The sequence below is a fragment of the Dermacentor silvarum genome, chromosome 4 (genome assembly GCF_013339745.2).
Source record: "Dermacentor silvarum isolate Dsil-2018 chromosome 4, BIME_Dsil_1.4, whole genome shotgun sequence".
Taxonomy (NCBI): Eukaryota; Metazoa; Arthropoda; class Arachnida; order Ixodida; family Ixodidae; genus Dermacentor; species Dermacentor silvarum.
Genome location: NC_051157.2, coordinates 155,046,092 through 155,062,570, shown reverse-complemented (window position 1 = coordinate 155,062,570; position 16,479 = coordinate 155,046,092).

Genomic DNA, 16,479 nt, shown 5'->3' with positions numbered 1-16,479 from the left:
ACTCAGCAATACAGCGCGAATGTTCAGCAATAGTTTGGGCTATAGAAAAGTTCCATAATTTTTACGCGGAAAACACTTTTTAGTTCAAACTTACCATCAGCCATTGCAATATTTATCACGGGCAAAACACTTGAACAGTGGGGTATTCCGATGGCGTTTAGCACTGCAGGAATATACTTTTCATATAAAGTATATTAAGGGATCCGAGAATGTTGGGGCGGACGACATGAGTAAAATTCAGTGACTACCAACCGGCTCCCCTTGACGTAACCCTTGCAAGTATGTTTTGCAGTATTACCCTTGCAAGGTTATTGCAGGTCAATATCACTAGAGTTTTTTATGTTACTCTAATTGTACTTATTTTGTTATTGTGCTTTGGTTGACTAGGTTTTTTTTGGGGGGGGGGGAAATGTTATGCTTTGTATGCAGGTTCAATTTTAGCTGAAACTGGTCAGAGCTAGGTGGTGACACAGAATTAACCGTGTCGTAAATGGGCATGACTTATTTGATGTGCTGAATGTTCCGCGCACTAGCGGCAGTTTTCCATCAGAACAACGTTTTTCGAAAAGGGGTTTTGTGATGTGTGCCAGACGAGACAGTGCCGTGGTTGAGTGATGAAAAGAAAAGGACGACAAAGAATGCGCGCGCGGAGGCGATTGCCATGCTAATTAGTGAAAGATGACGTCGAAGAATGTGAAGCGCGATAACGTGTGGCGCAAGAAGATAAAATAGAAAGAAAGTGATCCAATCGGAAGAACCTACAGAGCTCCCAGGGGCCAATCGCCGGTGAACACGGGGTCCAAGTGTCCCCAATCCGGAAGAGACAAATAGGCCAGAGCAGCAGAAAATCGAGGCGTGCTGGCAGAAGATGGGGGATTTCCAGGAAACGACGCAAGGCGAAGGTCGGCCATGGGAACGCAATACGAGGAACGGCCGTCCAGTGCAGGACACCAGCCTCCAGGACTTCACCCGACCGAGGCCTCCTGCCAGCCTGTTCCTGCGCGTCCCCACTCCACTTGATCACGGACTGCTGCCCGAGGCCGGCGAACCCCTGGCCCCGTAGGCAGAGCATGAGCAGTTGGGCTGCGGGCCCGAATTTACGCCCAGCTGCCTGGCCAGAACACCGCCTCCCTCTGCACATGCCGCCAAGCCGCCTGTGCCCCTTCTACGAGCCGGAGTCGTCGGTCCACCCCATCGACATTTTGGTGAGACGAACGCCGCTTCTATCGTCGATTCGCATCTGCCCATCCACGTCGAACTGTTTCCCGTGTTTACACTAGTGATCTGCCCTAACTCGCTTTGTGATGATACTGTTCTAGCTCTGAGTGTATTTGTTTCTTGCTGTCAATTCTTCTTTGAGTGTTTATTTTATGTTTCTTTTCATATACTATTCATAATAAATGTTTTTGCGCGTTTTGGAACAAACGGCTTTTTCCTTAATTGGATTATCGGAGGCTCCGCCTCAGGGAACCATCTCAAACATTAAAGAAAGAAATAAACCTGCATCACAAAGTCCATGTCATACGGGTCTTGCACGTCATTTTTGAGGCCTTCTGACGGAATCTGGTTATGACCGATGGGAAGTACGGCACTTTGAACCTCTTGGGATTTTTCGAAGGGCAGCACTTTTTCACTTGATGGGTGCGGGTACTCAGTAGTCTGAGAAATTATATAGCAGCAACAGTTGTGCCGAAAATATGTGCCACATGGTTAGAAATGATTTTCTCTAGTGAGTCGCAAATGTTTATAGCAAGGCGCTGCATGGCCGCTTCCATGGCCCTTTTGACCCATCAGCAATGGGGAGAGAAGGGGACGCGTGTATTGATACCGTCTGACGGATATTGACACGACGTATCCACGAGTTCTTACTTCTATTTTGACAGTTCCTTCTCTACGGGAGAAGCTGGATATGTGAGAGCGCCGTTTGCCTCAACGCGTTACCATGAGAGCTAGTGAAACTTTTTGAAGTGTACACGACTGAAATTTTTTTTTCAGCGATCGCTATATTTTGTTCTTCTACAGCTGTGGTTTTTTTTGCAGTGAAGCAGTCAGTAGATATCACACTGAATGTGCATTGCAAATGACTACAAAATTTCATTAAGAGAACCAATGGAGCTCTCTCAAAATATTGAAGTGTTAGAAGGTTTTGATATCAAATGCGACGTGTGTGGAAAACCACATGTGTGTACGGTGACATCACGCATTTCAGGAATTTACCAGAGTTCTGGTAAATATGCTTTACAGCATGCCGGCCTTTAAATGTCGGTCCATTTAAATTATAGGACATTTTAAGTTGAAGTTTTGTGTGAATGATGTGCGCCTTCAGTTAAACGAGATGGAGCAGTTGTCTTTTATTGCGATAGCAATTATATGGACACTTCAACCGGATTTCTGCCGTCGGCATCGCCGTCGCCGTCGCCGTGAGGTTCCGTATAGATAAAATCTTCGCCGCGCGCCGTATGCCCCAGCGGAAGCGTGCGGGGACGCGCGCTATCACGGAGAGAGAACGCACTCAATCTCCCACGCGCAAGCAAGGAAGCGGAAAGCCAGCGCCGGAGGGAGCGGGGGGGGGGGGGGGCACTTCTACGCTGCCAACAACCGCGCTCGTCGTTCGTTCGACCGCACCGTCTCTTATCTCCACACGGCTCTGACCTTTATGCGCCGTGCATTCGCCGCTCAGTTTCCGTTGAAGCGATAGACCGCACGTACCTTCGCCCGCTGCGCGGCGTATGCGCTCGCGGCCAGCGTTTTGACAGTCGTTGGCTGCAGTCATTCAGTGTGATCTATTCATGTTTGTTTGTGCGCGCTCACACCACGCTTGTTCATTCATTTCGTAATAGTCGGGCCACATTTTCCAACGCACGCTACACATGCAATGCTGCCCAGATCGGCAGTGCAGCACTACAGGTGTGTCCCTTCGCACGCGCTGCCCACGGTAAGCGCTTCTCATCAACACCACCGTTTCACACGCGCCTTCTCGTGGTCATCGAGTCTCTCTTCATGTCGGTCTACTTACGCCGCAGCACACCAGCTTACTTAATCAGCTCATGTTTACTACAATTCATATTGCTACCAAGGCCGCTCACCTTACTTCGTATGACATTGCTGTGTTGCTATCGCATTCATTGCTTCGCCCTTAGGGCGAAACTGTGACATTTTTTAGGTGTACTGCGGCCACTACGGGGAATTAATAAATTTCTGAAATCACTGTTCACATTTGTTACCGTGCGAGTAAAACCTTTGCTGTTTGCAGACTGCTGGGCGTGCTGAGTTTAACCCTTGTACGAATAAGATATGGGTTGTGGGGAACAAGTTCGAATAAATAGGAAATCGCCGCGCTTTTCTATGTGTGGGAGAGCACCTTTGCTAAAGTGTTCTACCACAAAATGGTGCGCGCAATTTAATGTATAACCTAGCCGCCCATATATGCGGCCGTTCATTTAACGGATGTAAGCCTTTCATCACCAGTACTCCCTGAGAAGTTTGTTTCCTCTGGGACGAGGGAAACCACTCAGTTGTAGATAGATTAACTCGATATTAGGTGCATATTGGCACATTGTGCTGTAAATACAGAAATAAGTGTATAGCACAGAAATGTTTTGCCCTCTTTTATACCGTTCATAGTGGTCTGGCAGACAGGTTAGCAGCGCGCAAGTTGAGCGGCTTTACGCACGCTCACCAGCAATACATGATGGTCATATGTCAACACACACTCACTGGTACTTATACTCGCGTCTCCTCGTCGACATTGGCGTCCATACGCACACACTGACAGTAACTGAAATTCATACTTCCCTCTGTGATTCACCACCTCACTCCTGCTTCTCTTTCCATTCACCTTCACGCTTGCTAAAAACGCGCAAGTATCTCTTGGTGTATTTGTGAAGAGTTGCATGTTGTCAAAACCAAGGCACTCCAGCAACACCTCTCATCTTCTGCAGGACATCAGGAATGCTCCAGAAACTGTGTGGACAGTGAAGCAGCGCTTTATGTTCTGCAATTCGCAAAAGTACCGAAAGGAGGCATAAATGCAAGATAACATATTGTCTCAACCGTGAGTAGCTACGACTCTCTTATTGCGGTTTCCGAAAATGTGCTGTCAGTAAACCATACATTTCTTTGATTATATTTACAGAATTCACACCGTGGAAAGATCAAACAACTGCACATGAAGAATCCAAAGTCGCTGCTATAGAGTGCGTGCGTCACGCAACAGAAATAACTAAACTAAAAGCTTGGCTTAAAGCTTTATCCGGCGATACACGCGTGACGATAACGATGTAGACGTCACGCTTAGAATATTTTACCATGTGCAAACAATACTTCCGCGTGGACGAGACAAACGTGAGCATAAGGGAAAAGTGATATTCTAATCACGTTAGGTCGCATTTTTTTGTAAGCATTTTCTTACACTTTTCGGAAGCCATGCCTTCGGATAATGCATGCAGATGCATTTCTATAAGAACCAGGTTTATTTTAATACATGGCCTTCTAATGCACATAGCGGAGGCACACTTGACCCAGAATATGATGACGGTGATTGCCGAGTCTAACTCGGGTTCTGCTCGGCCAGTGTTGCTCTACTCCTCTTCGGATACAGAAAGTCTCTACAAGAGCGCGAAGGAGCTGCCCATTCCGATGAAATTTCTAAGAACATCTCTAGATGATCTAACATGTGAATTCTACGGTTACATTAAAGGACGTCCTCGAAAGTGCGGCATCGTGTACAGCCGTGGAACGTTGGAGGTTCATCAATCCAGGTTATTCTTTTTCACTTTTCAATGGCGCCATCTTGCCGAGAAATTAAGAACTGTAGTTTCAAACAAAGCCGTATCTTCAGCTAGTCGCTTCTTTATTCCTGCGGATTCGCCCAAGGAATTGCTCCGTGAATTCTCAGTGGGGCTGTGTGACGTCGTCATCGTAACATCGAGCTATATATACGCTCCGGTAGACCGCTTCCGAAATTGCAATGTTCGACGTGTTGTTAATGTGTCATGGGTATTCACTGAGATCATGCCAGAGGGAAGATATCCCAAAGGACATACGTTAAGAATAGCTGAGTATGATAAAACTTACAACATGGCGGGCGGAAGCCTCAAACCAGAGGCACTGGCACTGATAGACGCCTACAAAGTACTGAATAACAGCATTTATATGACAGGTGTCAGTACCTGGCGAGACGTTCTGAGCAAGCGGATTGACTTACACCTCTATCCCATCGGAAGCGGCGTGTTAACAACGAAAATCATATTCGCGGATGCGCAATACACACCTTCGCCGTTGTGTTTTTTCACTCCCATTAGAAGGGCAAACAAGGTCACTTTCATTGACTCGTGGACGTCTCTACTGTTGCTGACGATAGCCCTTGTATCAGCCGGTGGCGCACTCGCTCTCTACATCCAAATACGATGCCGCTTTGTCTCTGACAGGCAACAGCGTTACCATGCCGCCAACTATTTTTTATTTTTTGTTGCTACCTTTCTCGGCAAAAGCCCTCCGTCATCGCGAGCAAATGCTCTGGCTTTTCGGGGCCTGGCGACCGGTGTATGGATGGTAGGTATGATGGTATTGGGGAACTATGTGCAGTCCAGTATAACCGCCATTCGCACTGTGCCGACCACTCAGAGAAACATATCCTCTTTTACGGAACTGTTCCGCTCTATTGACAGCCGTGACATATGTCCTTGCCTAAATACGGACTGGCAACGATTCCTTACTATTTCGTTTGGTGCCTTGCACATCCTGCGAATTTCACTGCTGCGTCAAATCGCAATATATTGTGACAGAACCACCACATTTGAGCATGATGTCAGTAGGTGCTACCACCGAGCGCAGCTAGGTACGCACGTGGCGCTGTCAGTTTGCACCAGCGAAGAGGTGCAAGTCGCCTCCCATTGGAACCTCCTTCCGGGTGACCTGTACCAAACCATGGTTCAAGCGCCTGTGATACACGCCTTTAATCCTCTCAGGTAAGCTGTTCCTCTACTCAACTATTAGGCTAGTAAATAAACCATGCGACTATTTCTTTTGCATTTGTAATTTTGTGTAACATCGGAAGCCATTGAAGCAACGGGATGGTATTGCCTAATTTAAACGATCTAACGTGTCAGACTGTTCAACCGGAAGCGTACAGTATTGTCTTCCTGCCTAATGGCGCCTACTGCATTGTTCACTATTTCACAGTGTAAAGCACAGGGAGGGGTAAAATTTCCATTCCGTGTGCAGTACTTGGCTGCACAACTTTCTCTTTCATTTATGTTTTACCTCTTCAGTCACCAATTCAAGTAGCCATTTGTGAAAGTGAACGGACTAATGTCTAAAAAATGTTCTGGCGGTAGCCCTAGTAGGCCTTGCCGAACCTCAGTTCATAAGTCACAATGTTGAAGTACTCTGCGCAGAATAAGGAACTTATACGGAAAATGTGCACCAGAATCTTTACTACATGCTAGTCACATGTTGTTAGGAAAGAGAAGAGAAACACTGCGGACAGTAATGCGCCTTTAAACAAACAGTGAGCGTAAAGTAATACATACCTTTTTACTAAGGTGGGATGCGGAGCTAATACAATTTTAGAAAGACGCACAATGCTTGCGTTAGCGTTAGCGGGCAACGTTACGCTAACGCTAGCGTATGCTGAAAAGAAAGGTGGGAACTAGTCTTTTAGAACAGCGGGACAGAGCGGAAGGCTAATGCACACAGCTGGAAGGGCAGCGAGATGTACGTGCTCACAAACTACAAGTTATTTAATTGCACACCAAACATCAAATGAAATAATTCTTAGATCTCTGCGCATTATGTCAACAACACTGACTACGATGGCACCGACCAGCTAACAAAAATTTAGGTTCTTGCCAAATATATGCGAAATACCAGCACGAATTGTAATTTATGCTTTCTGAGATCTGGTAGCGCTCATGGCTGGCAGCCCGCGTCATGAAATCTTAGAGGTCTTGTACCGCCACAACAGGACGAGGCTATACAGCTGCTGCTCTTAAACCTATAGCGGCGAAAAACAGAACCAATCTTGGAAACAGCGCACAATTATCTTTAACAATGTGCTCTCAAAGCATCACGACACAAATCTATAGCAAAAGCATGCATCACTTCGGAACGAAGGGGCCAAGGTGTGCAGGACGGCGTTGTGAGCCCCGATGGGTGGTCCCACGACAGTATGGGTTCACGAGTACCCCAGTTTCTCTAGGCAAGGCTTCCATTACAAAAGTTAACGTCAAACGCTAAATACTGAAAATTACGTGCGGTTGCAAGAACCAAAGCGTCCATTACGATGTGGATGAGTGCAATGTAACCCACGAAAAACTAAAGCCAAAGCTTGGAGCAACTAGCGCCCTGAACCGCGGCGTCCCGGCTAGTGTTGGAAGGAGAAGAGGACGACGAACGCGAGAGCCATGTCTGTCTGCTGCTGGCCAAGACTAGAGCCCACTGGTGTAAGAGTGCGAGGCTGTGGCATCCACCCCATTGGCGCCCAACGTGGGCTATACCAGCTGTATTCCGGGATGGATCATAACCGCGGGGTAGGCCGAAACGCCTGTCCCGGCTCGCAAGAGGACTTCGGCGGTGCGAGGATTACCTCGGGCTGGCTACGAGGACGTTCCTTTCCCCCTGCTCTTCCTCCGTCGCCTTTATCGGGCCCGGCGCGGGACCCGAGGGCGCCGCGTCCAAGGAGCTTGTGCAGCTCTCGGTGCTTAAAACGACACGAACGCAGTGGCTCCGACACCATCTGCCGGAGCAGCTCCGTCCCTCGGCGGTGCACAATGCGGACTTCCACACAATGGACGGGAGACGGGGGTAAAGCCGAGCGACAGGTGAGCGGTGTTCATTATTCCTGCGAAGTAGAGTTCCGCCAGTTCAAGAGCTAATTGTCAACAGCGGCAACGGCGACGTCCAGGTATAATTCTCGTTCCGGCTGCGGGCTGACGTCGCACCGTGGCAGCATCACTCCAAGGAGCCTCTGATTTCGAGATGGAACAAATGCTGGGAAAATTCGATCCTGGTTGGGCGATGATCGGCTACGATTGTGCCCTCTCATTACATGCACACTTGAAGTGATGCACCGGTCTCCTTGTGATGGCATGAAAGAAACATGGCGGCTCCACGTTCCGGCTTCCTGTAGCGTGAACTCTTCTGAAGGAGTCCACGGAGAAAAACCAGGTGCCAATCCGGGAAGCAAGCCTGGCTTAGGGTGTTTGGGCGCCTGCAAGAACCTTGGCACTAAGACACTGCACGTTTGGTACACCACAACGCAAGGTTTTGCCCACCGGATGGATGCCGTACCGTCGCTCAAGGCAATCGCCGGCCAGTGCCATCAGTTTCGCAGAAGGACGTAACTGCTGCCACGATTGGCATCATCGAGTGGAAGTGCAGGGACGATGAATCCGCGACCGTGGCTAGAAGCTCCTGGCCAGGATAAGGCTTGGCAAGATATTGCCACGGGACAGTGAAGGGGCTGCTACTGTCGGTCGGACGAAGACGACGGCGACGAAGTGGCCAGAGGCACGCGACAGCCTTGGATCGGTCGCCGCTGCTTGTCCAAACCTTGAATATTTATTTTTTTTATTTAGAGAATAGTGCAGGCCATCAAGAGGCCCTAGCAGGAGTGGGTATATTAAAGTAATACAAGTATACGCGTACATACAATACAGATGGATCAATAGAATTGCACCAAGTACTAGAACAACAACAAAAACCAAATAAGGCAGAAAGATTGGTAACAAACCGAAATTGAACGAGGATGCCTTTACACACCTATAAGCTCTACAATAAAGGACCCAATGGTTAGGTTAGGTTATACAATCAGGGTAGCGAAAAGGTACCAAATACTGTACCAAAAACAAGGCAACAACATCCCAATAACAAATGAGCGCCTAAGGAAACAAGATACCAACAAAGCAGAAAGAGAAAAAAAAAAACTACGTCCTATGTAACCATTTGCTCGATTATCTCCGTGCTATGTAACCACGCCGATGGAAGAATGTTCCACTCATTTACCGTGCTTGGAAAAAAAGAAAATTTGAACGCATTAGTTCTGGCACTGAAAGGGGTAAGGGACTCAGCGTGGCGATGCCTTGTTTCTCGGGTGAGGAGGGGCGATATGCAATCATCTGGATTTAAAGCTAGTTTCCTGTGCTTCAGCTGAAAAAGAAACTTTAAACTCTGAATTTTGCGCCGAAGCTGCAATGTTTGAATGCCATGTTGACGCATTAAGGTGGTCGGCGAGTCTGTCTGTCGATACTTTGAATAAATAAACCGGATAGCTTTCCGCTGGATCCTCTCGAGTGCATCGATGTTAAGCTTCGTGTGCGGATCCCAAACAGTAGCTGCATATTCAAGCTTCGGTCGAATAAGCGACGTATATGCTAACTTTTTTGCCTCGACCGGTGCTTGTTTTAATTTATGTCTGAGGAAACAGAGTTTGCGAAAGGAGGACGCGCAAACGTTTGATATGTGTGAATTCCATTTCAATGTGTTTGTTATGGTTATACCTAGGTATTTGAAGTTTGTGACCTCAACAAGTGGCTGTGATGCAAGCGAGTACGGAAAGGAGCAACAATGGAATTTTCTACTTATTTTCATGAAAACAGTTTTCTGGACATTAAGAACCATGTCCCATTGTTCACACCACTTATGAATTTTCTGTAAATTATAATTAGGCAATGATTGATCCTCAGAACATTTCACTTCATTAAATAACACACAATCATCAGCAAAAAGTCGGATACAGACTGGCTCACTAATTACATCAACAATATCATTTATGTATATTGAGAACAACAAGGGCCCAAGGACACTTCCTTGTGGTACACCTGATCTCACTGGTAGTTGCTGTGAGTAATGGCCATCAATACTTACAAACTGCATTCTGTCGCTAAAATACGCTTCAATCCAAGAAACTATGAATTCGGGTAAACCTAAAGACTGAAGCTTTAAGATTAGTTTTGCATGACATACAAGATCAAATGCCTTCTTAAAATCTAAAAATATAACGTCAACCTGACCCGACTTATCTAGAACCGAGGCGAAACTATGAACAACTGTTGTCAACTGGGTGACTGTGGAGAACCCCTTTCTAAAACCATGTTGAAACGGGGTTATTATGTTATTATCGTCTAAAAACTTGTTTATGTACTTCACGATGACATGCTCCAGAATTTTACAACATGATGACGTCAATGAGATTGGTCGATACTTTGTTAATAGCATGGTGTCTCCTTTTTTGAAGACAGGAACGATTCTAGCAGTTTTCCAATCAGTAGGGATGTTAGCTGTGGACAGGGACGCACGAAAAATAACGACAAGAAATTTAGCAAGTATCTCGGCATACCGGCGAAGAAAGGGGTTCGGTATATTGGCAGGTCCAGGTGAAGATTTTGTCTTTAAATTAAGTAACATAGAAACAACACCGGGTTCTGATATAAGGGCAGATATTTCGTAGCCGTTTTTAAGGCTCCGCTGTAACGGTTCAGTTTGGCTAGAAAAAACACTGTGAAAGTAGTCATTGAACTTCTCAGCTATACTACGTTTGTCATCGATATTCACACCATCGCACACAATGCGATCAACTGACTTCTTTTTTGTGGAAAGGTACCGCCAAAACTTCTCAGGAGAATTTCTAATGAAATTAGGAAACGTGTAGTTGAAGTAATGGTGCTTAGCGTTATAGATTGCCTCTTTCAACCTTGTCAGTGCCATTTGCACTGTGTTATTATTTGATTTTGCTCGTTTTAGTCTTTTAATTCTTCGTTTGAGGTGCAATATATCCCTTGTTATCCAAGGATTGTTTTTGCGTGTTTTTTTAATTTTGTTCGGCACGAAATTATCAAGACAGTACGCACACAGGCCCTTAAATGTATTCCACAGTGATTCGATGTCGTGTCCGTGAAAGTTGTCGAGGTTATGAAGCAGATCGTCCAGAATACTTTCGTCTTTAGCATGAGAGAAGTCTTTAATCAGAACTGGAGTGACAATTGTTTTTTGTACCTCGAGGGAGCACGTAAGAGACACCATACGGTGATCAGAGATGCCTTCCTCTACATTTATACTGTAATTTTCAATCGAACGGCTGATAAAGATAAGATCGAGTATTGAAGCAGAATTATTTTGAATGCGAGTTGGTTGACTAACAATCTGGTGAATGTTAGCACTGAGCATAATGTGCAGACACGTAATCAACATGTTCACATTTGTCACTATTCGAGAATGGCCGATTCCAATCGACATTTGGAAGGTTAAAATCCCCAGCTATAATGATTCTGTCATTCTGAAAGCTCGCCACGTGATCACACAGCCGATGCCAAAATTCAGAGAGAGAATCGGGCGCACGATAAACTGCAATCAGAAATAAAGAGCGTTGCTGACATGATAACTTCAGCGTGATACTTTCGTGGCTATCAATTTGGTGCGTCAGTAAAGCCGGTATATTTTTTTCACAAGTACTGCAACTCCCCTTCCCCGTGAACGTCTGTCTTTTCGAAAAACTTCATACGAGGGAGGAAAAACATTTTCATCATCAATATCACTGTGCAACCACGTTTCTGTGATTACAATGACGTGGGGAACATAACTTAGAAGGATGAATTCAAGTTCAGTAGCTTTGTTTACAACGCTGCGTGCATTTATGTTTAGGAGCCGAAAGTCAGATTCTTGAGTCTGCTCTTGTCATTTTTCATAGGAACGCTTCTCGCGGCTCAGCATTTTAACACAGCAGTTTTTGCTTTCGTCCCAATAATACAAATCACCATCGATCCGCAGTTTATCATGTGTAAGTGTTACTCTCTTGCCTTGTTCCTTTTCGCTTTTGGCGCTATTCCACAAAAGTTTTCTTTTCCTCGATGTATTAGGCGAATAGTCATTCTGGATGGATAACTTTGTTCCTTTTAGCTTATATGCGTTTTTCAATACTTCTTCTTTTTCATTATAATCCTGAAAATATACTATCACAGGTCTCAGTTTACCCATCTTTCAAAGGTGGTGAATTCTTCCTACTGATCTGCAGGACGCGTTTAGCTTTTCGCAAAAAACCTCAGTAACAACTTTCTGTTTCAGATCCTGTTCAGTCTCTTTTGAATTTTCAGGTACACCGAAGACAATAAGGTTAGAACGTCTGCTTCTGTCCTCAAGGTCAACGACCTTCTCACGAAGGAAACTAACAGATTTTTCAATTTCGTCTATGCTAGCAGTTCTCATTTCCAGCTCAGTGAAACGGCGGTTAAATTCAGTAAATAAGTCCTGCAAACTATTCTGCTGGGTTCTCAGTGCTGCAACTTCAGCAACTAGTGTGTTCTGGCCTTCCAGCAACTGCTTTAGCATCTCCTGAGTGGTAGGGCCGGGATTTAATTCCACATCCCCGCATAAAAGTAGCATGCACACGCAAAACACTTCACGAGCAATGTCAATGCACTTCATGGGGCACGGCAAGACCACAAGGCCACGGAAATCACTCCTAATAGTACAATAAGTTTCACCAACCTGCGTGAACCAAAAAAGGTGCTCGTAAGGCAACATACCGAGGGTTCGTCCGCTGTGCCCAGTGAAGCGAAGATTCTGCGATGAGGCTTTTATAGCAAGTGGATCAGACGTGAGCAGCCCAGGAGATGGCGCACCAGCGGTGCCGTCACACGCCCAATGGAGATAGTGGTAACACATCTCCGGCGCTTCCTGATCATAGCTGCACGTGTCAACACTGCTGTTGTAGGCGGGTAGATCCAAATGCGCGGAAATTACAACTTGAAAAAGGAAGGCCTGCGCGAACCAAAAAAGGTGCTCGTAAGGCAACATGCCGAGGGTTGGTCCGCCGTGCCCACTCCCTCAATAAACGCTATCCCCGTAACATATTTTGGTGGAGGTGCGGGGTAAACCTGTCAACGTGCCGGCTCCGGCAACCAAGCACGTAACTTCGAAGAGGTCGCCGTCTTGGTTGCTCCGCGATGACCAGTGAAGTGCAGATGGTGCATCAGCCACCGGCTCCTGTGATTCGTTTGCACCCACAAGACCCGGGAACCTTTTCTGGCACAGATGGCTTGGATGTCGAAGACTGGATCAACATGTACGAACGCGTCAGCAACCGCAACAGGTGGGACCCCACGGTTATGTTAGCCAACGCGATATTCTATCTGAAAGGAACGGCACGCGTGTGGTACCGGACGCATGAAGAAGATCTTACAAGTTGGGACGCTTGCAAGGCGAAGCTGCGTGAGTTGTTCGCCAGATCATTTGGCCGACAGCAGACCGCTAAAAGGAGTTGGGATCTCGTATCGAGACGACCACTGAATCGTACATTTCGTACATACAGGACGTACTGGGCCTTTGTTGAAAAGTTGACGCACAAATGGCCGAATATGACAAGATATCGCATATGTTGAAAGGAATAGCCGACGACGCGTTTTATCTACTGGTGTGTAAGGACTGTACGACGGTTGACGCCATAGTTAAGGAATGCCAGCGCTTTGAACAAGCGAAGAGTCGCTGCATCACCCGCCAGTTCCTTCGGCTACCTAACACCGCCGCCACATCATCATACAAAGACCCACCGACGCCTGTACCGGCTACAGCGTCAGAATATGTAACGTGTATTGTCCGCCACGAACTCGAAGCTATAGCTCCTACGGTCGTTCTTCCAGACGTTCAGTCAGCCAACCTGCCCACCGTGTCACTCGTAAAAGCAGTCGTACGCCAGGAGTTCGCGAACATGGGATTATCATCGGCCGTCTGTTCCATCCGTACATCCGAACGTACCCTGCAAATGTCACCCAGAACCAAGTCTACCCTTCGCGCTACAGAAACCCGGCTGACTGGAGGATGGCAGACGACCGACCCATATGTTTCAACTGCTCTCGCGTTGGACACATTGCTCGTCACTGCTGCAGTAGCTGGTCGTCGCCTTCAAACTGGAGCACTGGATCTTGGCGTCGTCCTGGAGGCAACATTCGACGGTTTTCCCCTCGCTCTGATCCACATGCTTCCGATGATTCCGATGCCGCCGTTCCACACTTCAAGTTTAGCCGCTCACCGTCCCCACAAGGCCGTCGATCTCGATCGCCGCGACCATACCGGTCGTTGTCCCCTGCACGGCCTGGCACCTACGCTCCGGAAAACTAAGCCGTGCAGCTCCCGGAGGTGACGCTGCATCAGTAACCCGATATACAAATCCTCTGTTGACTGTACCTACGCGCCGAAACCTTCTGGACGTTCAAGTGGACGGCGTCACCGTTATGGCCCTCATAGACACCGGAGCGCAGATTTCAATAATGAGCGCGGCTCTCCGTACTCAGCTCCATAAAGTGATTACGCCCTCAATTCAGAGCACATTACGGGTCGCTGATGGCAGTTCGTCTGCCATTTTTGGTATGTGCACCGCCCGAGTGTGCATTGCCGGCCATCAGACCATTGGTTTGTTGGCCGTGCTTGCGCAGTATGCTCACGACGTGATCCTCGGCCTAGACTTTCTCTTGACGCACTCAGCCCTAATCGACTGCTACACAGGTGTCCTTCAACTGGAACTCCCTTTTGACGCCCACGTACTTTCGGACACTCCCAGCCGCTTATGTTCTGTCGAGTTCCTCCACCTGCCACCGCAAGCGTCCACGTACGTACCATTAAGTCCCTCTCCTCCTGTGTGCGATGGTGAATACGTTGTTTCCCCGATTCTCGACGTGGTCCTGATGCACTCTGTCGTTCTTCCGCACACTGTGGTTACCGTACGCGACAACAAAACCTGCCTGCCGCTTTTGAACTTTGGTCTTTCTACCCACGTGCTACCTGCTGGTATCGCGCTTGCCACCGTGTCGTCGTTGCAGGAATGCGCGATTTCTGCGTGAGGCGTCGACGGCCCTCGAACTCTTTGCTGCTCTCTCACAGCCACCTCGTCGCTATGTGCCAATTTCGAGAAAATGATATCAGCCGACCTCCCGCGTACGCAAGCAGAAGATTTCCGCCGTGTCTTGCTGTCGTATTCCGATATCTTTGATCTCGAAAATCGCCCTTTAGTCCAGACAACAGTTGTTCAGCACTCCATCCACACCGGTGATGCTCAACCGGTTCACCGGCGCCCTTATCGCGTTTCCGCTGCGGAACGCGCCATAATCCAAAAGGAAGTCGATAAAATGCTGGCCAAGAACATCATCGAACCGTCCTCGAATCCTTGGGCCGCTCCTGTTGTGCTGGTCAAGAAAAGGACAACACCTGGCGATTTTGGTTGATTATCGAGACCTCAACAAGATCGCAAAAAAGGACCTCTATCCCTTTCCCCGTATCGACGACACACTCGAATGTCTTCACGGCGCCCAATATTTCTCGTTTATTGACCTTCGCTCAGGTTATTGACAGATTGCTTTTGACCCACTGGACCGCTAAAAAACCGCATTCGTAACTCCCGATGGCCTGTATCACCTTAAAGTGATGCCTTTCGGCCTTTGCAATGCGCCGGCCACATTCGAGCGCATGATGGATTCGCTTCTTCGTGGCTTGAAATGGTCAACCTGCTTGTGCTACCTTGACGATGTCATTGTTTTTTCGCCATTTGACAGCCATCTTCAGCGCCTCTCCGCCATTCTCGAGGTATTCCGCAGTGCCGGTCTCCAACTCAACGCCTCAAAATGCTGTTTCGGACGCCGTGAAATAACCGTACTTGGTCACCTCGTCAACGCGACAGGTGTCCAGCCCGATCCTGAAAAAGTTCGCGCCGTCAAGCATTTTCCTGTACCTTGTTCGGCCAAAGACGTAGGCAGTTTTATAGGATTGTGCTCCTATTTCCGACGTTTTATTCGTAATTTCGCCGACATTGCGCGTCCCCTTACTGCACTCCTCAAAAAAGACGTTGCTTTTACATGGGGCTCACCCCAAGCTGCTGCCTTTTCGGCGCTTATAGCAGTGTTGCCAGGTTTGGCTATGTATAGCCAAATTGGGCTACAGGAAAAAAATGTTTGGCGTCGACATGGACGAGTTGGCTATGTGGCTATATTTGGGCTACTGAAAATCTGCGACTTGGCTTTGTTTGGGCTATAAGTGGCGCCCTAATCCACGCTCCAGAGGTCGCTTTGATCGGGTAGAAGCAAATATCGAAGGCTTTGTTTTAGCTGGCTGAGCCGGCGGCGCGGTTGTGCATGTGTGCGTGCGCGAAATGACCGCCCCTCCCCTTCCCTCTCTGCGCCGTTGTCTGAGCCGGTGGCTTTGATCTTGGATGCACTTAAACTTACACCCCGCTTGAGCGTTATGCACCCGATCCCGAGCATGGGGATGAACATGGGAGTAGTGGGTTTTTCACAGTACACTGTACTAGCATGGGTATGCTCAGGAAGGGAGAGCAATAACATAGGGTCTGGGCCGTCGGGCGATCGGGGCGCCGACATGAAAGAATGGAAGCACGGTGGATGACACGCCCCAGTGTGTTCATGGCCATCTCTTAATTCTGGATGAAGTATCGCGCCGGGCACAGCTTTTGACATACTCCACGTATCTCGCGCGAAG